Source organism: Ovis canadensis, chromosome 11 (assembly GCF_042477335.2).
Source record: "Ovis canadensis isolate MfBH-ARS-UI-01 breed Bighorn chromosome 11, ARS-UI_OviCan_v2, whole genome shotgun sequence".
Classification (NCBI taxonomy): Eukaryota; Metazoa; Chordata; class Mammalia; order Artiodactyla; family Bovidae; genus Ovis; species Ovis canadensis.
Window position 1 is genome coordinate 60,989,115 of NC_091255.1, and position 22,336 is coordinate 61,011,450.

The 22,336-nt window shown below is 52.9% G+C and overlaps 1 protein-coding gene across 7 annotated transcripts in view; it reads left to right on the plus strand.

Moving 5' to 3' along the window:
- Window positions 1-22,336, plus strand: part of RBFOX3 (RNA binding fox-1 homolog 3) — a 433,842-nt gene that overhangs the window by 61,423 nt on the left and 350,083 nt on the right. The window lies entirely within an intron of this gene.

Here is a 22,336-nt window from a genome sequence, read left to right on the forward strand (position 1 = left end):
AAGGGGCCCAGGTTGCTCCTCCTGTGCTGGACAGCTCCCATGCTCAGCCTGGGGTTGCCCACCAAAAACTTCCCTCCCAGCACTCCTGGGACTCTGGGCTGGGCAAAGCTGACACTGGTTTTCCCCAGTACTGAAGTGACTTGGCGACCCCTCCCTGACAGGTGGGTTTGTCACTGTCCTCCTTGATGGGCCTCTGGTGTACCCATGCCAGCCAATGGTTGTGCTGGTGGCACAGCTGGTTAAGTCCAGGGGTGTGTCTGGGGCATGGCCTCAGGAAGATTTCTGAGGCTTGAACAGTACACCCCCCCCCCCGGCCCCCGCACCTCCCACCCCCAGTGCTGGAGGACGGCTTGGCTCCCAGCACCCACTGCAGCTGAGGAAGATGGACAGTTCAGCCTGTCCCATCCCCAGGGTGGTCCTACGAGAAAAGCAAAGGACAGAGCCTGCATGGTAGAGAAGGCCAAAGGCCAACTACCCCACCAACTAGCTCTTCATTGACTCTCTGAGCCTCAGCCTCCTTAACCTACAAAATGAGGATGATGCTGTGAATGAAATACGAGGTTCAAGGACCTCGGGTGGGGCTTGAAACAGGGCGGGTACTGAGCATATACGCCTCCTCTTTCTCACCTTTGAGGAAGGCATAGTCCACCTGGGGACACACCCACCTTGGTATAAACTGGTGAAGTTCACTGGGGAAGCTCCTACATGTCAGTGGACATTCAGGTCCAGGTTGATGAGGGCTATTTCAACAGGAGTCATTCATTCTTTAACATACATGCACATACGTTTTCAAAGTCGCGTGACAGAAGAGAGTCACGGAGCAGGGACTGGTCCCTGTGGCCTTGCTTGTGCCCTGGGAGTCTAGCGCGCAGGTTACAGTAGCCACCCCTGGACAGGGCAGCAACCAAGCTCTCCAGCGTCGTCGAGGCAGAGGCCAGAGCCCCAGGATTACTCCTGGCTGCTCTGTCCTGGGGAGCAGCAGCAGGAGCAAGGGGAGGCTCCCTACTCTGAAGGCATGGGCCTCCCTCGCTGGCCAGGTCATCTTCCTCTCCTCTGACCTCCTAAATATCGTCCGCTGCCCAGTCCACTGGCCTTGGACCTTGGATCTGTCCACCTGTCTCCATTTCCTCCGGCACCAGCAACCATTGTCGGCTTCCACGCCTGCAGCCTTGATGCTTCTGTCCTGCAGTGAGAGGTGCCCTCCTGCACGGCAGATCTGCCCATGCTGGCCCCTGCCTCACCCACCCATGCTGCCCAAGGGCTCTGAACGGTCCAGCCTGGCGTTGCTGCAGGCCACCCCACTCTGCCTTTAGGGCCAGCTCATGGGGGACATTACAGTAGGGAACCTGGGCCTACCTCTCCCCCGCTTCCCCCACTCCTGCGCAGTTCTCACACAGATCTATCATGCAGAAGACCACTTTGGGATGTCCTGGAGAAACAGGTGAGAGGTGTCACGGTGGTTCTAGTGAGAACTCCCTAAAAGGAATCAGATGAGGGCTAAAGAAATGCCGAGGAGGGCACTGGGCCATCTGCTCTGCTTCCTGGAAACCTGAGCCCTGACACAGCAAAATCTGGCCATGAGTGTTCAGGTCACACGAAGCCCCTCTCTGGCCGCAGCCCCCTCTTGAATTGGTGTTTGTTCAAGCCCATTGCTGGTGAGCATGTTTGTGCGCATGGAGGAAGCTGGTCAGGTGAGCAGCTGGTCAGGAGGGAAGTGTTTCAGAGATGGAGGTGAATCACTGCGAATATGATTGGATTTACAAAAATTGGTTTGACACAAATTTTCAGGAATCCATCTGGGCTCCATGAGAGGTAGAGCTGTTCCCTTTTCTAGATTCCCAGGAAGCTTATGTTCTGGGGAAACTGGGTGTATTTGCTGCCAACAGAGGTTTTATTTTTAGCCAAATGTGAGAACAGGAAGGGGGGCCCAGAGGTGGGGGCCGAGGTGCCCTGGTGGGGATAGTGATGAAGAGGGCAGCCCTTGAGGTGGAGACTGGGACCCGACCTCAGAGGGTCTGCTACCTTTTTCCTTCTGGGGAAGACGGTTCCCTTCTGCAAGCCTCTCTGTGGGCTGAGATGCGATGGTGCGGCCAGTCTCCTCCCCCCACTTGTGTGCTAAGATGAATACCAAACGCTACCAGCCATCACGCGTTCTAAATTTACAGGGTGCTTGTCCTTCACTGGTTGCTTAAAAGTGAAGCTGCCTTAGATGACGAGGATGCTAAAGCTGGAGCAGCGTGGCAGCTGCCAGCTTTGCGGGCCCCACCTGCTGGCCTGTGCCGCCCTTACCCTCGCCCTGCGGCCTCCTCACCCCACCTGGGCCTCCTGGGTGGGTAGCGGTCAGAGGCCAGGGAAGGGTGGGCTTGCAGCCGGAGCGCCCCTCCCCTGACGCAGGCACCGTCTGTGTGGGGACTGATCTGGGCACTCAGCAACGACACTGATGTTTCCTGTGCCGCACCTCCCAGCCGGGAGCCTGCTGTTCTGTTTTCCTCACCACCAGAACCGGCCAAGTCCTCGGCCCGGTGGAGCCCTGCAGGGGCGACGCCCCAGGAGAGCTTGAGGCGGCACAAGCAGGCACCAGAATGCCACCCCCTACATCCACCACCAAACCTCAAGCTGCTTAGAGTCCACTGCTGAGAACAGACCCTCTTAAGATGCTTGTGGCCTTGGAGGAGCTGTCCCCCCACCCCTGAACTCCCAGAGGCCCACCATCTGTGCACCCTCAGCACTCTACACACGCCTTACGGTTCTGTAATGAGGACCCACAGGAGCTTTATCAGGGCTCCCTCAGCCCTGGGGGAGGCTCACTGTCTCTGAAGCCCCAGGGCTGAGACAGGGCAGCACCCAAGGATGGAGTGAATTAAAGGAACTGGGGAGAGCCCACTACCCACCCTGGTTTCTCCTGGTCTGGCTCTCGGGGCTGGCTTTCCTCTTAATGTTGAACTTCATGGATGGATTTCACCACAACCTCAAAATAAAATACTGTCAACTGAGCTCCAGGTGAGTAATTGCTGGGCATGGGCTGAGGCATGAAGATGGAGAGGGCATGGTTCTGGCCCATATGCATCTCATACACTCGAGGGGAGCTGGACACGTGCACTGTGTTGGGTGGGTGAATGCTGGCGAGTAAACACTTGCCAGAGCGCTGAGCGTGATGAGAGAGGGTGAGGAACATGGCATTTTGAGTAAGTCACCCCACCCCCCACCCCCGGCCAACCATCCCAAAGTCTCATTGCAACTCTCCATGGCAGGAAGGGCTGCTGGCCTCCTAGGTATGCATGACCAGAGGAAGGAGGGCCAGAGGCCTGGGGCACCTGGACCCTCGCAGACGATGGGTGGAGTGCAGAGGGTGGGGGTGGTGGAGCATGTGTGGGCAGGAGAATGATGTGGGCTTCAGAGAATGGACCTCAGCAGTGGATGGGGCTATCCAAATCTAGTGCTAAGAAAGCCGTTGAAGCAGGGCCCCCTGGCTGAGTGTGGACCATCATCACCCTTTTGAACCTGCTGGACCATCAATTGTAGCTGAAAGTTTGTCCCTAGGCTTGATGTTTGTCTTAAAAATATTCTGTCCCCGTGGGTTTTTATCTTTACTCTGAAATTCTCTTAGTTTGGGCTTCCTGTCCTGAATCACATCAGAAACGCTTATGAACAACTTTCCAGCACGTTCCCTTCTCTGAAACATAGCTTCACATCCAGGTGCCGGTGCAGGGCGCTCACCCTAGCTTGGCCTCTCCAGAGTTCATTCCAGAGTTCATGGAGCTTACACTCACTTTGCCAGACCTGAGGTTTTCCTCCCGAAGGTGGGTAAGAGGAAGACACTGTGGGCATGTCCTCCTCTCCATGGGGGGTGCACTCCTTGTCTTTGCATCCCTTTAGAGATCCCCCCATCCATGCTTTGTGTACGTCCAAGCCAGCTCCTGTAGGGCTGAAATGTTCTGGAGCAGGGCTCTGTAAACTAGCTCTGTCAATGGCCAGGGAGTTAGTATTTTACGGCCAGGAGGTCTCTGTCACAACAGCTTAGCTTGGCCATCAGTGTGAAAGCCACCTTAGATAATATGTATATGAATGAATGTGGCTATGTTCCCATAGCTTTGTTTACAGAACAGGGGGAAAGCTGTGTTTGTCCCCTGGCCTTGGTTTGCTGACCTGTTGTAGAGCGTCCAGGGACTCCTGGAAGACTTCAGGTCCATCTTTTTCCCTTTGGGGGACAAAAGGCTCTTCTTCCTTTTCTCCCTCATGCCTTCATGCTCAGTCTGAGCTTCCTTGACTGGTAACACCCCTAACGTTCTCCAGCATCACCTCCCATGACATGTGTGGAGGTCTAGCCCATTGTCTCCTTTAGAAGGTCCCTCTTCTTGCACAGACTTGAGTCTGCTACCTGGGTCTGCGGCCAGCTTCCCCATGACCCCCTCCCCACTTTCATAGGCACTCCCCTCTGCACTTTAGAACTGGCCAGCTCCTGTATTGGGCACCTTGCTGGTGGCCAGCTGCCCCAACCAGTCTGTAGCTCCCTCCCTTCTTTGTCTGAATTCCTCTAGACACTCCTGGTCCCCAGTTGCCTCCCTCCTGGGAGCCATAGAGCTGGTTCCTTGGGTGTTTGAAAAATGCAGGTTCTAAGTGATACCTTGTTTCCCTGAATGCCTCTCTTCACCTCTTACTGGAAGTCTAGACTTTGCTTCCTGACAGTAAGGTCTCAAATTCACCTGTAAGCCAGGTGATCTATGTGGGGTGGGACCCAAACCTTTGTTGGACTTTGTAGCATCTTGTCAAATAAAATAATCTTTTCCCTCCTAACTTGTCTTTGGAAATAACTTGCAGGAAATTGAAAAATCAGTGCATAGAATCCTAGGTACCCTTCATTGGGATAAAAGTGAGTTTTTGATGTCAGGAGTATCCTTTGGGCACTAAAAGAGGTCTAAAAAGAAACAATTTGGAATTGACTCTGAGTGATGTCTTCCTGCCCCATTTGCACCTGCTCACTGTTACCTGGGGGCAGTTACTTAGCCCTCCTGCCTTCATCCTGCCAGAGAGTTTTTGAGCAGGGCTTTGGGGGCACAGTGGGCCAGGAAAATAAGCATTGCCTCAGCTACAGCAACACCCGGGAAGTCTCAGGTGGGAAGGAGAGGCACTTGGAAGGGCTGTGATATGGAGGTGTCGGCAGGAACCCGCTTCCCTGAAACCTTTAGGGGAGAGTCTTTCCTGGCCTCTCCCAGCTTCTGGTGGCTGCCGATAGCCCTCGATGTTTCTCAGCTTGTAACTGCATCACTCCAGTCTCTGCCTCTGTTGTGACATGCCCGTCTCCCTGTCTCTGTCCTCTCTTCTTGTAAGGACACCCACGATATTGGATTACACGCTCTACTCCACTGCGACCTCATCTTAACTTATATCTCATTCTATCGATAAAGACCCTGTTTTCAATAAGGTTGCATTGAGAGAGGAACCAGGGGTTTGGATTTCAACATTTCTTTTGGTGGGTGGGCGGGGAGGGACACGATTCGACCCACAGCAAACACGGACCAAATAGAAAGAGGGAGAGGCCAGGAGTCCGTGTGCTACTCTGCTGGGACCCCACCGTGCCCCTTCCCTTTCTTCTTGGAGCCCCTCCCGGCTAGCTTTAATGAGGTGCTGCCTGACGGCAGACTCACTGAGAGGCACTAACAGGCTCACTCTTCTATTATTGTGGCTGCCAGCACTCCAGGACCAACTGGGTTTACAAAAATAAAGTTGTATCATCTGCTGCATGTACCGCATCCCCTAAAACAGGTTATTAAGGGGAAGTAGGGAATATCGGAAACAGATGGAGGAGTCTTTGATTTGCATAAGGTGCCATTTGCATGGCTCAGAAGCCTCTATGGAGGGAATAATGTATAGAAATACACATACGTAAGCCCTCGGTTGGGAAACAGAGGCACACTGATCAACCACAAAAATAGATGTGAGAGAGACCAGCTAGGAGGGAGAGGGCGAGGGAGGCAGGCGGGGAGAGGATAACAAGCAAAACCAGTGCCCAGCACAGAACTCCCGGCGCAGCTGTGGGGCCGCCCTCCCTCCAGCTCCTTTTCCAGCGTTGTGGTTTCAGAGCTGATGGATTTTATACATGCAATGGCAGGATGGTATTTCCGAAAGATCTGGCTTTTCTTCTCTCTCCCAGAAGGGCAATTGGTTAAAAAAAAAAAAAAGACAAGAAAAAGAAGAGCCTAGTTACCAGCAAGCTGGCTGGATGATTCTGGCAGACAGAAGTTTGTGTGCGTTCTTGGGGTCCCCTGGTGCAGAGAGCTAGTCCTTCACACAGAAAGAGACAAGAGTGAGGAATGCAGAGAGTGGTGATCCTGCCAGGAGAGATGAGATGAGAGGGTGGGCTCAGGATGGTGATACCTGATCTTGGGATTGGCCGATGGTGGTGGCAGGGGGAGTCCTGAGGGTCTGCCACCTGTGAGATGCTTCTGTGTCCCAGGTCCTCGCAGCCCTCAGCCTCGCTGACTGATGCTAAGAGCAGGAGGGGCTGGGCTGGTATCACTTGGTGGTTTTGTCCCAACCTTTCTCACGTGCCTGTTTCGCTCACCAACACAGGTGTCACTGGAAGACGGGAGGTGGGTCACTGTCTGCACAGGGCCCTCTGCAGAGAACAAGACAGCCCTGGTTCAGCTGTGCTCTGACCCTTTAATTGTGTGTACCGGGGTAACAGAACTGAGAGCCGTGTGTGTTTCTCGTCCAGCCACTGGGACGTGGTTTGGCCAGAACAGAACTACTTCCACCTCCCACCTCCCTTTGATTTGTCAATTCCAGGGTCCTCTTCTGAACACTCTGCTGATCAGACACTTCCTAATTTGTGACCTGTTTCAGCAGTGGGATGGGGGCTGCTCCCTGGCTGGGCATGTGGACTGCTGTCCTGCCATCACTCTCTGTTAGTGCCTGTTGATGAGGGAGTAGGACCCCACCTAACTCCCTGGGGCTTAATACCATGACAAAATGTATGGATGACTGTAGGAGTCACCTCTGCTTTGGGAGGGAAGGCACTTGGCTCAGTGGCATAGCCGTCTTCCTCATGAGCCATGTGAGTGCTGTCCACTGGCCTGCTGACTAAGGCAGCTGGTTGGTCACTGTGGGGCTATGCTCCCCTTGTGGAATGGAGCTGTTGCTGGAAGGAGACCACCCAGGGCTCCACTCCCCAGGCCTCACATTCCTGGGAGTCATGCGACTAGCTTTCCCTCATGGACTGTGAGTAGAAGTGATGCCTGTCACTTCCCGGTGAGGGGGTGAGTACTGGGGGGCAACATTCTTTCCTGGCTCTTGTCTCTGGGTTGTGGCTGAGAGAAGGGTGACTGTGGGGCCCTGGGCCCTGCATGGGAGCTGAGGCTGACTGTGAGGGGTGTTGTGATGTGAAGCCCCATGTACGGCAGTAGGCCTGTCCTGGTGAATCCAGCTGCCTTCCCTATGCTTTCCTACCAGGCTGGGTGTTAGTGGTTTCCATACTGGGTGGGTGACATCCACAGCATCTTGCCAGTTGTTATCTCAAGAGATTGGTCAAAATTCTAAATAAAAATGAGTTTCCATGCCTTTTGATTTGAAATTTATACACAGGACATATACTCAGACAAGAAAAGAGATTTCCATTACAAAACTCCAAGCTTAGAAAAATAGATGGTAATGAGTGGTATTACGATATACTTCCCAAGGAATTCCAGTCAAGTGCCTTTAAGACGCTGAGATCCCGGTAAGCGTGAGAACTTCAGTTTGATTTACATGTACTTGATTAGGGGGTGCTTCAGAGATGCAGAGAGTCCTCCCCCACTGGAGATGGAATGGGGGTAAGAGAAAGCTCTGTGGGGAGAAATGAAACCGAAATTGCCAGGGCACAGCCCCTATGGAAAGAACAGGACTTATTTTCTTGGAAATGAGGATTGTGGGCTTTCTCCCTTGTTGGGAAACATTGGTGAATCCAAGTAATCTCAGCAGGGGGGACTGCCAGGTGATGTGGAGGTCTTTGCCGTCTGGCTCATCTGGTCTGGAGTGCATTAGAGATTCTCATCGCCTGACATACCTGTGGCCCTTTATTTACAGCAAGCAGCCTTGTCAACCAGGGGAGGTTTTACACCCAGGGACATTTGGCATTGTCTGGAGACATCTTTGATGGTCACAGCTGGGGTGACAATGGCAGTGCTCTGGCATCTAGAGGGTGTAGACCACTGACACTGCCCAACACCACACCATGCCCAGGATGGCCCCGCCTATCAGTGGTGCTGAGGTTGAGAAACCCTGACTTATAGGGGCACCTGGCAAGGTTGGGAGGTGCCAGAGGTCCCTTTCCATGTGAAAGCTATGAAGACAACATTTCATTAAGCACCATGGTGGGCACTTGTCTGATGGTGAATTATACGCTGGAATCCTTGTTTTTGAATTATGTGACTGTGCAGGTCCTGAGCATGTGGTGCCTGGGGAGAGTCTGTAAGAGGGGTGACTTCTCTGCTTCTCAAGGCATGAGGCGGGGCAGGGCTGCTTTTACAATTGCTTCTCCAGCCAAGGCGTTTGCTTCCAGATGCAATGCCCTGTGCTTAGTCCAGACTCGGTGCCCTGCCCGAGGCAGCAGTTTGGGACCCAGCATTCCACACATCGTTGGCAGGGAGCAGCTTTCACCACTTGAAGCTGACGTCCTGGGGAGGGGGACTGACTACTCACAAACACTGCTTTGCAACGGACCCCCAGGGTGGACGTGCTGGGCAGGAGAGAGAAGCCATTGTCTTGCTGTTGCTTTTCCTCTTAAAACCGCTGAAAGGCTGGAGCAGAGCTCAGCTGCCTCTACCAAGCAGGGCGGGTGGGGGAGAGGCTGTGTTAGGCACATAGAAGCCGCTTGCCCACGTTAATGCTGGTACTGTTTGTAAATATTGGTTCCAGGAAACCAGCTCTAACCTGCGGTTTGTCTGCCGCGTGTTGGTAAACCTGCCTGCACCTCACTCTTGGCAGTACTCTTTTGACAAACTCATTTCTTATCCAAATGGGGAATGGAATGATTTCACTATTCTAGAACTCTCCAGAATCCTGTTTCCACTCCCTTTAGGGAGAGTGGAAGTTTCCCATCACAAAAGAAGGTTCTGGGGATCATTTAACCCAACTCTGGTTTTAACAGTGGGGAAACTGAGGTCCAGAAGGGAACAGCAAAGAGGTGGTCACAAGTGTAGGACTGAAATTCTGGCCTTTTGTCTCCCAGAAGAAAGCCTAATCCCCCTAGGAGGTGAAAATGTAGGACCTTTTAGGGTGTCTGGCAACTCATTTTGATGGCACTGAGGGCAGGAAGGGGAGGTGAGATTCAGGAAACAGAGATCGTGGGAGGTAAGGTACCAGGATGCTGGACATCCCGATATTGGCCAGTTGGAAAGGTTTGACTTTGATTAGTTTTGCATTTCATCGAATTGCATTTAATTTGTGTGTTTGCTGGTCTTCCACTCTCCCATTGGACAGACAGCTGTCCCACCGCTGGTCGTACTCCTGGCATCTGGGCATTTGCCTGATGCCCAGGGCTTGGGCTTAGCAACTCCTGTCTAATGAACCAATGGATTCCTTGATCTGTTCTTTGATCATCAGCTCACGGGGACACTGAACTTGAAAGAAGGAAACTCACTGACTAGAACTTTGGTCTTTTTACCATATGCTGTGGACTGAATGTTTCCAATCACCCAACATTCACATGTTTAAAAGAATCTCTGATGTGATGCTATTAGGAGGTGAGAGCGTTTGGGATGTGATTAGGTAATCAGGGTGGAGCCCCTGTAAATGGGGTTATGCATGCGTGCTAAGTCGAGTCTGCCTCTGCAACCCTAGGGACTGTAGTCCGCCAGGCGCCTCTGTGCACATTCAGTCCCGCAGTTCTGGGAATCCTGAGATCAGATCACAGTTTCTGTGTCTGGTGGACTCTTTGGCAGTGGGTGAATCACCATGTCCTCATGAGGCAGAGAGAGATTGTCTCTTGGGTCTTTTCTTCCAAGGGCACTAACCTCATGATGAAGGTCCACCCTCATGGCTGACTCACCCCCACTTCCAAAGGCCTACCTCCAGGTAGCATCCCACTGGGGGTTAGTGTCAACATGTGGTACTTTCAATCCACAGAGTGGGGGTGGCCCCATGGAGCTCCTGGCCCTGGTGTCAGCAGGAGAGTTTCTGTGTCTCAAGATGGAGCTAGGGACTATAGCTACTGAGGAGTGCTTTTAAGGAGAAAGAGACTCTTTAGACCCTTGGACTTGAGGCATGGTGATGCCTTCAATGAGACTTCACTACAAAAGGCTTCCGTAGCCAGAGCAGTTTTCAGAACAGGCGTCAGAGATTGAGTCTTCTGGGGTGCCCAGTGCCTCCCAAACACGATTTTCCAGGCTTGGAGGCATACACACTTTTTAGGAGCATTTCTTCGACTCAATGGTCATGAGTTTGAGCAAGCTCTAGGAGATGGTGAAGGACAGGGAAGCCTGGCATGCTACAGTCCGTGGGGTTGCAAAGAGTCAAACGTGACTGAGCAACTGAACAACAACAACCTGGGTGCAACCCTCTATCATGGCCTTAGTTAATTCCTACCTCCTTCCCCGCCCCACGCCGTAACTGAGATTGGCTGCCCCACAGTGCTGGGCGTAATAGGTGGGCTCCCTTCCCAGATCCTGGAGCAATAACTTCACTAAGAGACTTGCATGTCTATTTCATCCTCAATGGGAATTTGTCAGGCTATACAATTAAAGGTTAAACTATATAGGATTTTTAATGACCTGAAATAATTCACCTGTTTATATTAGTAAAAAAGTAAATTGAGAATATATAAATTTTGAGTCCCAATAGGACTGTATACAAACACTCATTGCTCAAGGCATCCTTTAGACAGTGGGTTTTGCCAGTACGTAATGATGGCACCCTACTCCAGTATTCTTGCCTGGAAAATCCCATGGATGGAAGAGCCTGGTAGGCTGCAGTCCATGGGGTCATGAAGAGTCAGACATGACTGAGCAACTTCACTTTCACTTTTCACTTTCATGCATTGGAAAAGGAAATGGTAACCCACTCCAGTGTTCTTACCTGGAGAATCCCAGGGATGGGGGAGCCTGGTGGGCTGCTGTCTATGGGGTCGCATAGAGTCGGACATGACTGAAGTGACTTAGCAGCAGCAATGGATTATAAAATGGATAATACTCATTGATCCTATAATCCCATTTCAGGAGACATGGAGCACAGAAATTGCTAAAATACCCCATCTTCCTTGCACAAGGATACTTATATCTGCACTAAAAAAGGGGAAGTATTTAGACAATCTGTTAAGGTGCTATCTTCAAGAATGACAAGTTTGCTGATTATATATTTACATATTAATAGAAGATGAGATGGTTGGATGGCATCACCGACTCAATGGACATGAGTTTGGGTAAACTCTGGGAGTTGGTGATGGACAGGGAGGCCTGGCGTGCTGCAGTCCATGGGGTTGCAAATAGTCGGACATGACTGAGGGACTGAACTGAACTGAGAAGAACCTATTGAAATAATGCCAAACTAAAGCTGAGCCATATAAAACAGATTCCTGACAATGGCAAACGTAGGTCAACGATGGGAGAACTGGGCGCCCTTCTGTCCATCCAATGGCTTTTATATGGCTTGCTGCTGTGGTCCAGGCCCTGGGAGGCTGGGATATAGGACAGTGAATCCAGACTTCCCTGCCTTGAAGGGCCTGCTGACTAGCGGTTGGCAGAGTCGACTAAGTCAAGGAATTCCAGAGTGAGTGAGCATTGCTGAGCAGGGTGAGGACTGGGGACTGCTGCACACTGCCACCCTGGCCTGGTGCCCCTTCCTGGAGGATGGGTGGCTAGGAGAAGGTCAAATGTGTGTGTGTGAGGGCAGGACACGTGGGGTGCACACAGAAGCCCGGGGCGGGAGGAAGGAGACTGCATGGCAGGACAGGGGGCCCGCCTGGGGGTTGCATGACAGAGGGCAGAGAGAGATACAGGCAGTGAGGGATGGAGACAGAGGCAGGCTGGTCACCTAGACCAGCAGTGGGCACCTGCTGCTTTTGCATTAGTTAGGTCACCTGTGCAAAAAAATTTTTTTATAATAGCTTTAATGAGTTACATTAAATGAGTTACATTTAATGAGATGTAACTCACATACCATATAACACATTCATTTAAACCATTCAGTGGTTTTGAGTATATTCAGAGGTATACGACCACCACCACAGTCCATTTTAAAACACTTTGTTGCCCCCTGCCCCAACCACCAAAAAAAAACAGCCCCGTGCCCTTAAGCTGTCACCTTCCAATCCTTCTATGCCCCTAGCCCCTGGCAATCACGAATCCACTTTCTCTCTCTTCAGATTTGCCTGTTCTGGATTTTTCTTCTAAATGGAATCATATGACTGGTTTCTTTAACTTAACATAATGTTTTTATACGTTATTTTTTAATTGACACTAAAATCCAATGTGGTACTAAAGTGTTCTTAAGAGAAAAATAAGACGATCCCTTTCTGGCTAGAGAAAACCACGTGAACCACCATGTGGCCCTCCTCCACTCCTACCTCACACCCAAGCTGTCTGGTCCCTGCCTCCGAGACCCAGCTTTGTCTATGGTGTGGCCGCCCGACAGGGCAGGACGGGGGTGAATTTCAGAGAAGAGGGTGCTTGGGCATTAATTAAACACAGACCACCATGCACTCCTTTGCCAAGGGCTGTGTTTTTTTCTTATTTCCTCCCTTTCACTTTGTCCCCCCCATCCCTACCTGCACCCCTTCCTGTGCTGAATTGGAAAAGTTTGCTCCAGCATCTGTGGGCTGCTCACTACCCCCTCCTCATGCCTTTTCTTTATCCAGCCATTTGCTCCTCCTGGTGAGGGTTAGGGTTAGGGTTAGCAGAACCTGAATCACAGTGCTGCACCTGGAACCCAGCCCCTCTGGCCTGCAGTCTCAGCAGCCTTATTATTTCCCCATTTCCATCCTGGCCTTGATGGAGCTCTTTTATCCCCATCCCATTTTAGGGTACATGCATGAGAGATAAAGCCCTTATTCTTATATTGTTTTTCCTATTATGACATTCTACTTACTGTCAAAAAGTGGAATGATACCAAACATCAGAAAGAAAAGAATCCCTCTTTCATCCTGCTGCCCTAAAATAGAAATAAATGTGGCTCTCTCTGTGTTTATGCACATTCTACACACGCCTGTGCTCTCTCTCTCTCTTTGTGACCACAGAGTCCTGGTCCTGCTCCCGCGTTCCTTGCTGGCTTTCTTCTTGGTCCCGTACTTCTGGAGGAGCCTCGCATGGCTGGGATGGCGGGAATTAAAAAGCAACACTTTTCCTTAAAGTCGCTCAGTAGATATCTATTGAGCACCTACTGTGTCCCTGGTGCTGTTCTGCAGGCTGGGGAATGCAGGGACCTGGCTCATCCTGCTGGGAGTTCCGGCCACGGGCAGCCATGGGCTCATGTTTGTGTGATGAACCAGACCAGGAGCTCCAGGCCCCCGTCCTGTCCCAGGTCAGGCACTCCCCTGCCTGGTTGCTGGCACAGTGGCCTCCACCAGACGTGGCCTCTGTTGCCCGCCCGCGCCTCTACTTCATCACCTGAGCTGGAGACAGGGGCTATTTCAGTCCTTTTAGGTTGTGTAATCTCCACAATTAGATGACATTGTGACCTGACCTCCACTCATCCAGAACTTTTTATTATGCTCCAAGTGCTTAAGTGCTCTCAAGGACCCAGGAAGTGGTTTTTGTTCTTTTTTTAAAAAATTTTTATTAAGGCATAGTTGATTTACAGTATTGCATTAGTTTCAGGTATACAGCATGGGGGTTCAGTTATTTTTTTTTTTGCAAATTACTTTCATTATAGGTTATTACAAGATATTGAATATAATTCCCTGTGCTAAACAGTAAATCCTTGTTGCTCATCTACTTTATATATGGTCGTTTCTATATGTTAATTCTATACTCGTAATTTTTTCCTCCTCTCCTCCCCCTGGGGGGTGGTTTTTAAGCTTCTGGAACAGGAAGCCAATGAATTCTGTGTTTGCATGTGGTGTCCCCCAGGGGTCGGGGGCACAATGTTGGAAGGCCCTGCCCACCCCTGCCACTCCCCAGCTCCGTCCCCTTAGACACCCATGTGCCCTCTCCGAGTGTCTTGGAAGCAAAAGAGCCCGTCGTGCCCCAGGTCTGGCTCCAGAGCCACAGGTGAGGTCCTTCCTTTTGGTGAGTCAAGGGTCAGGGCTAGTGATGCAGACCTTCCCAGAGAGGAAAGTCCTGGGGTAGGAGCTCTGCTGTCCACCGAGAACCTCCTGGGGAGGGAAGTCCAGGCAGCTTCTTGGCTTCTCTTAGCCTCCAGTTCCTCCCCATCTGCTAATGGAGGAAGTCAGACTAGCTGGTCTCCTGGTGCCCTCCAGCTCTAGGACCTCGGGTTCTGGGCCAGAGGGCTGGATCCATCTGCTCATCCGCCTTTAGGGGAACGGTCCCTCGGGGTGCTCCCTGCTACAGCTGCTCCTCGATGTCAGCCACGCTGTCATTTTACCCGACTCTTACCCGAGCGTCTGAGGAGTGTGTGCGCATGCGTGTGCGTGTGCGTGCACGCGTGTGTGTGCACACCTAGTGTGCTGTGTCCTTTCTGAGTTCCGCCCTTCTCTGTGTCTTCGGGGCTCTCCCCAGGTGACCAGAAGACGCTCTGACAGTGGGAACAGGACCTGCTTTGCTCCTGTGCCACCCGCAAAGCCGTGCAGGGCCCCAAGCTCAGAAGGGCTGGCACTTGATTTGAAGCTCTGCTGTTTCTGTCCTGCAATGTGAGCAAGGGCCTGGAGTTTTCATTTTGTTCTGAGGCCTGCAACTCACATGGTCCTGGTGGAGACCCCTCACACACAGGGTGAAGCCCCATCAGAAGAGGCCCCTGCCGTGCTCTTTCCTGCAGCCTTGGAGGGGGGCCCAGTGCTAATCTCGCCCTCATGCCTGGCCAGCTGAGGCCAAGTGGCGGGGGCTGGCCTCTTGGTGGTGTGACGCTGGATGCCTCCAGGCGCAGGTGCCAAGCTCAAGTGGCAGATGACATTAATCACTCTCAAGCCTGTGTCCCTTTGCTTTGGGCGGGGTAGAGGGAAGCTGGCTGCTAGGCTGATGTTTAAGCATGGGGAGGGCATTGTGGAGTGTGTCTGCCCATGGGAGTGTGTGCTGGCGTTTTAATTACCATCTCTGTTCCTGCCCCTGGGGCCCCCAGCACACTGCGGAGGGCAGCCCAGTTTACTGCACTCTAGGCTGCTCTCTGTCTCGGCCCAACACTCTCCTCGTCCTTAGCGCCAACCCTGGGGACAGAAGGTCTTGGCAGTCACTCTGCTCCTTCTCTGTCTGGCCGGTGGGGACCAGCCTTGGTGCTGGCATCTCCACATCTGCCCACTGACTCAGTCTGTGGGTGCCTTCCCCAGTGAGCCTTTCCCCTGGGGGAGGTGACAAGGATGAAAGCTGGGAAGGGGAGGCGCTGTCCCAGGGAGGGGGCACTGGTCCTGCCTGCCTCCCATTTCCTACATGACCTTGGGCAGTTCCTTTAACTCTGGCCTCTTTCTCCTCAACTGCCTGGGTAGACTTGGACCCGATGACTCCTACTATGCCTCGTGAGTCACTGCAGCTCAGGGGTCCCTGAGACTACCCCCAGGTCCAATGATTCATGGGAGGAAGTCAGCAAAGCTGTTACACTCCCACAAGCACAGTGCACCCCAGGGAAAGGACACACATAAAAGTCAGCAGTGGGATGAGGTGCCCAGGGCAGTGGCCAGGTGAGATCAGGCCTGAGTGTCCAGGTTCCTCTCCCAGTGGAGTCCTGTGGACGGCCCCCAATCCTTTCAGAACCATGTTTGACAGTGCTCACCACCTGCGGATGCTCACATGAGCTCTGGGGTCCAGAGGGTTCACTGGGCGTTGACCACATAGACACTGATCACACACGTGGTTGACCTTTGTCTGCAGCCCCCCAAGAGGTCAAACTGATACAGTGTGGCCCGAGGCCCCCACCCTAAACCACACTGTCAGCACAGACTATCTGGCTGCTGGTAAGGCCCCCAGGTAAACACACTCACAAAGACCCTCCAAAGGCTCAGAGGTGACCTCCCAGGAACCAGGGGCAAGGGCCAAACCTCTTTTTGGGGAAAGCTAACCCTATGCTGATCCTGGCCTTGCGGGCAGGCAAGGTAAAGTGAAGACAATCCAGGGGAGAGGGGCCCACTGCATTCTTAGCACAGGGATGGCAGAGAAGGCAAGAAGAGGGGCTGAGTCCCGGGGGACAGCCCCCTCCCTGCCCCTGCCTGTTCTGTGAGGGCTTGGCTCCAGGCGTACCCTGGGGGACTTGGGCCTGACTCTGGGCTGAGCTGTGAAGTCTGGGTGGTTCTCAGATGAGCAGGTTTAGGAGACAGCCGCACGTGCCTTTCTCACCTGTCACCTTGCTTGTCTCTCCTGCCTCGCTCTCCCCTTCCGGCCGTCCCCTGGCACCTGCCCGGGAACATGGCAGCAAGTGAGCCTTGGGGCAGCAGTGAGTGTGTGGGCTCCCAGGGGCAGCCCCATCTGCCGAGAGGGCTGTCTGCCCTTCAGGAGAGCAGCAGAGTGGAGGCGGCCTTTGTTTCTTCCTTTTTTATGCCGAGTTCAAAGCTCAGCCTTCCTCCCAACCCCTGAGCTCCTCTGTTCACTTCCTGAGCATCCTTTTTCTGGGGCCTGGTGCCCCTAGACCTTTAGGGTACCCACCAGCCCCAGGCCTTCTCCCAGCAGTCCCCCGGGCTCAGCATCCTGAAGCTGCCTCTACCGAGCCAGCCTCTACCTTCCCAGTGCTTCTGAGCTCTTTGCCCTGGCAGCCTTTAGCCCCGCTTTGTTTGGGAGGAAATATTCCACTTATGCCATCTCCTTCCTTCACACGATGGGAAAACAATTTTTGAAATTGTTTTTCTTGAAAGCAGGAAACCAGGAACATGGCTCACTGGGCCTGCCGCCAGCCACTCGGCATCTCCGCACTCCGTACTTCCTGCAGGCTTTCCTGCCCACTTGCTCATTTCATCTTCATGTGAGGGGAGGCAGGGCAGGTGGCGTCACCCCCAATTTGTAGGTGGGGACACAGGCCTGGCTGATTCTCGTGGGGCTCCTCCCTGGGGCTTGTCCTTGCAGCAACACCCGCCCCGCCCCCAACTTCTATGCTGAGGAAAATGGTGAGAATCAAGGAGATTCTCCCTCAGACCCCCCAGGCCCAAGCGCCACTGGCCTTGGAGGACCCTTCTCAGGCTTTCCCCTGTGGGATGAGTCTCACGTTATCAGGAACACCTTGAACAAGCCCAGTGAACTCGGATGTGGACCTCTGCCCAGCACCCCTGGACCTGAAGGAAGCAGGTCCTTGGCCTAGCCGTCGCTGGGACCTCAGTTAGGAAACCCCCTCTTTCCTTGGTCTCCCTTCTTCCAAACAGCATCACTTCTACATTTTCCTGCCGCTATAATAGATTTTATACAGTCGGTCGGTGCACTTTAGCGAGTGATAGATCACTTTCATTGCTTCGCTTCATGATTAATTTCCTATAATAGTCCTCTCTAACACCAAGGCGAAAAGAGGAAGGAGAGAAAAAAACCTACATGATCCACTTTGTGCTTGGAGTATAAATGAATTAGATTTAATTTCTGTTTAATTGTTTCCATAGCTCAACCTCTGCTGACTTCACAGGATAATTTATTTTGCAGTCTCAGGGAACAAGAGGAGGGGATGGGGGACAGAGGCTGTAGCCAAGAGGTCTGCCTGTGGACACTGTTTAATTACACCTGATAGTCTTATCTCCCCGTAATTATTGGAGGCTTGTCGGGCTTCTCCGGCGGCCTCCCATCCACACTGAGAATCAATTCCTGGTCAGACCTCAGGCCAGCTGCCTTCAAGAAGGCTGGCCAGCTGCAGGGAGTATGGCGTGGAGTCGAGAACAGCAGAGGGGGTTCCTGAAGTTACTGGTAGGGGGGCAGGATGCAGGGTAATGTGTCTTTGGAAGTGGAAATTTTCTGATGTTACTGTTTGATGTTATAAAAATGATGACTAACCCCAGCACATCCACACAACAGTTTTCCCCCAAATCCTCTCTCTCTAGAGCTGGTGAGAGGCCACGGTGGGCAGGCGGGGTTTCCACTGTTCCTCTTCCACAGTCAATTGTTAGAGCTGTGTTGATGACAAGCCCTCTCTGCCCAGTAACTGAATCGCTTAGTGAGTGGTTGGTCAGCAGAATGGAGGCCCCTCTTGCACTCCACTCTTCCCCTACAGAGTCCAGCATGCTGAGTTTTTTCTTTGAGATTTATTGTGGTAAAATACACATGACGTAAAATGTACAATTGGAGCCTTTTTTAAGTGTTCATCTCAGTGGCAACAAAGACATTCACACTCTTGTGCAACCGTCACCACCATCTATTTCTAGAACTTTCTCATCGTCCCCGGGAGAAACTTCGCCCATTAATCAGTAGCTCCCTGACTTCCCCAGTCCCTTGTTCAGTCATAAGTTGTGTCCAACTCTTTGTGACTCATGGACTGCAGCATACCAGGCTTCCCTGTCCATCACCAACTCCTGGAGCTTGCTCAAACTCATGTCCATTGAGTCGGTGATGCCATCCAACCATCTCATCCTCTGTCGTCCCCTTCTCCTGCCTTTAGTCTTTCACAGCGTCAGGGGCTTTTCTAATGAGTCAGTTCTTTGCATCAGGTTGCCCAAGTGTTGGCGCCTCAGCCCCTGGTAAACCTCTATCCTACTCTGTCTCTGGATGTGCCTATTCTAGGGATATCATATTAGTGCAATCATACAATATTTGCCCTTTATGTCTGGCTCATTTCTCTTAGGGTAACAGTTTTACAGTTCATCCGAGCTGTGACCTGTATCAGTGCCTCACTCCTTTCTTAAGGCTAAATAATATTCTGTTATGTGGATGGACCACCCTTTTGCCTTTCGCGGGCAATGAACAATGTTCTCGTGGGCTTTGGGAACAGTCCAGAGGCCATAGCCCCATCCAAGTTACTTGAGCAATCTCCTCCTGCCTGCCATATCATCTCTGCCAGTCAGAGAAGAAGGTCCAAGGGCCCCCTCTGTAGATGCCCTCCAACTTGGGGCTCCAGCAGAGCCTGGAGCTAGCAGGCCCTCTGGTCTGGTCATGAATATTCATGAAGCAGCTCTTCCTGGGCCATCTCCATTAAATCCTCTCAGTTCAGTTCAGTCGCTCAGTCGTGTCTGACTCTTTGCGACCCCATGGGCTGCAGCATGCCAGGCTTCCCTGTCCATCACCAACTCCTGGAGCTTGCTCAAACTCATGTCCTTTGAGTCAGTTATGCCATCTAACCATCTCATCCTCTGCCATCCCCTTTTCCTCTTCTCCTCCTGCCTTCAGTCTTTTCCAGCATCAGGGTCTTTTGGTGCCTCCATTTATAGATGGGGAGATCAAGGTCAAGGGACATCAGGGGATCTGGTCAAAGTCCCTCGGAAGGGTCAGCACCATGTCCTAAGACCACATCTTTCAGATCCCAGAGCCTGTTGAGTTCCTGTTATCCTGCACTGCCTGGTGGCTCCGTCCCATTCCACCCTTACCAGATGGAATCAAGACGTCCACTGTGCCTGGAAACTTCTGACTGTAGCCGTGAAAACTGCTCTGCAGTGCTCCGTCTTCTCTGCCTCCTTGAAAATCCCTCTGGGGGCATGGTGCTGATGGAGGTCCAGGTTGGGGGGTAGCAGGGAGCAAGACACAGGTCCAGGGGTTCCCAGTGTGACACTGTGGTGCATCCAGCCTTGGTCAGGGGTTCACGGGAGTCCTGGGAGCAGTGGAGGGACCTGGCAAAGGACGAGTCACCCCCAAAATAGGTTGCTGCCTTCTGTGTTTCAACATCTCTCATCCTTGGTGGAATTACAAGCTGTGGGGGCAGAAAACTCTCATTTGTGCCCAGTGCCTGGCACACAGGAGAAGCCTTACAAGTGCTGCAGAGAGGACCCTGTTGAAAGGGGTGAGTCCTCAGGTGGCATTGCCTTAAAACAGGAGGGAAGATGGGTGGGGCTCAGTGCTCGGATCAGCCTACTTAGGCTCCACGCTTGTAGGAACTTGGAGCGGAGGCTGGGGCCAGCAGAGGGAAAGGCAGGTTCACACTGTGCTGAGATACCTTCTTGCAGTTCAGAGTGACAACGGCCTGTCCCTCAGGAACAATTCGATGAAATGCCCACCGCGGGCTGCCTATCCCCCATGTGTGGACACATGTCCACTCCTCATGTTTGACCAGCACTCTCTTCTGCCTCATTCTCACTGCCCACTGCTAAGGAGACCCCTCCAGGATCAGTCTCCTGACCTTGCACTTGGGGAACAGGACAGATGCACACAGGGAAGGGGTGAGGAGGCCTCAAGGGAAGGTAGGGGGCTGAGGGAGGCCGGAAGAGAGGCAGTGTGGCATGCTTGTCCCTTCTTACTTTGCATCTTAAACACTGTGGGGATGGCAGTGTTTTCAGCAATGGAAATAGTTCTTTTTTTTTTTTTTTTCATTTGTTGTGTTGAGCGTTTGTCATGTCCAGGGATGCTGACTGATACGGCAGCAGCTAACCCTCCTGGCCAGCCAGACCCTGCTCTAGTTCTCTCTCTTGTCCTGGGGAAAGTTCTTGGCCATGGGCACATGGAAGCGTGGACTCAGGCTGGTTCAGTGGAGCAGACCCTGGTTTAAGTCCTGGAGGTGAGCGCCTCCATAGACGCTAGGTTTCCAGAAGGAAGAGGGTGCAGCGTGGCTCTAACTGCTTCAGAGCACCTGGAGGATGTATGTGGTGGTGCCAAGATGACCTCCTGGTTGATGAAGTGGGGTGGGTCCGGACCACATGGGTTTCTGTGGAGGCTCAGTGGGGTAACTAGCACACACTAGTACAAGCAGTGCCCCGTGTGTACAAACGGTTGTCTGGGCGAGCACTGAATGTGCGGTGTGTACTGGTCCTGAATCTCCCAGGTGCAAGTTTCAGATGCCCACCTCTGCTGTTCGTGTCATCGGGAGGGCTGGAGTGAGTCTGGCCGCCGAGTGCTTGGATGTGGGGACTCGGTGGGGAGAGAGGGTTGTTACTTGTTGGCTATATCCCAGTGGCTCCCCTGCCAGTTGAGGTTGGTATTGGAGGAGACGTGCCCTCAGCCCGTCTGGATGCCCTTCAGGCAGGTCTAGTGATTCCAGGCTGGTGGAGGGCCCTTTAGTAACATAAAAACCCTAGAGACTGGTCTGGGACATTCTGCTGAGGTCACAGGTGAACCTGTGGACCAATCACGGTGCCACTGTTTTGATTAGATCAGAGGCCACAGTGACTTACCAACAGTAGGAGCGATCTGGTTACTGGGTGAAGAGGGGCGATCGGGGTAGACCCACCCAGAGGTCCGCTAGGGTGTGTGCCTGGATGCACCCACAGGGGGAGCCACTCTGGGCACTTGTGAGCTGCTGGCACGTGAGCTGTGTCCTTCCACGAGGCAGGAGCTCCCCTCGTTCCCATGGGCAGTAGAGGGACTGAAGGCCAGCGAGAGCCCAAGGCCACACAGCTAACCTGTGGCTGTGCTGGGCCGTGACCCCAAGCAGCCGGCGCCGTCTCACCGCAAGGACTGGGGCCTACCACGGGGGCCACGTTCGTGGTGACGTGTGCCTGCCACCTGCCACTTGATGGATAAATCCCCAGCTGACTTCACAGTTCATCTTGGGTTGCCTGTCTCTTTCTCCCTTCCTGCCCCTATCCCTCAAGACAGACCCGGGACAGCCCTGGGCTCTCAGCAAGCCTCACCCTCCAAGCCCTTGCGTATTTATCAGGTTTCTGTGACCATCTTCTCTGCGAGACCAAGAGCCTCTTGGGCAGGACTTAGTCCCTAAATGCCTGTGCCCAGCACCACACATGGGGACAAGGGGTGGTCTAACCCTGGAAGAATAGGTAACGTCAGCCCACTGTGCACACGCACACACACACACACACGTGTGTGCTGATTTGTCTGGATGTGCTGACACCCATTGGAGAAGGCAATGGCACCCCACTCCGGTACTCCTGCCTGGAAAATCCCGTGGACAGAGGAGCCTGGTAGGCTGCAGTTCATGGGGTCGTGAAGAGTCGGACACGACTGAGCGACTTCACTTTCGCTTTTCACTTTCATACATTAGAGAAGGAAATGGCAACCCACTCCAGTATTCTTGCCTGGAGAATCCCAGGGACGGGGAGCCTGGTGGGCTGCCGTCTCTGGGGTCGCACAGAGTCGGACACGACTGAAGCGACTTAGCAGCAGCAGCAGCAGCTGACACCCTGTAAACACCTAGTTTGCTGGCGTGTCATCTCCTGCTCTTTCCCTCTTCATCCCCGGGAGGTACCCCCACTCTGGGCTCC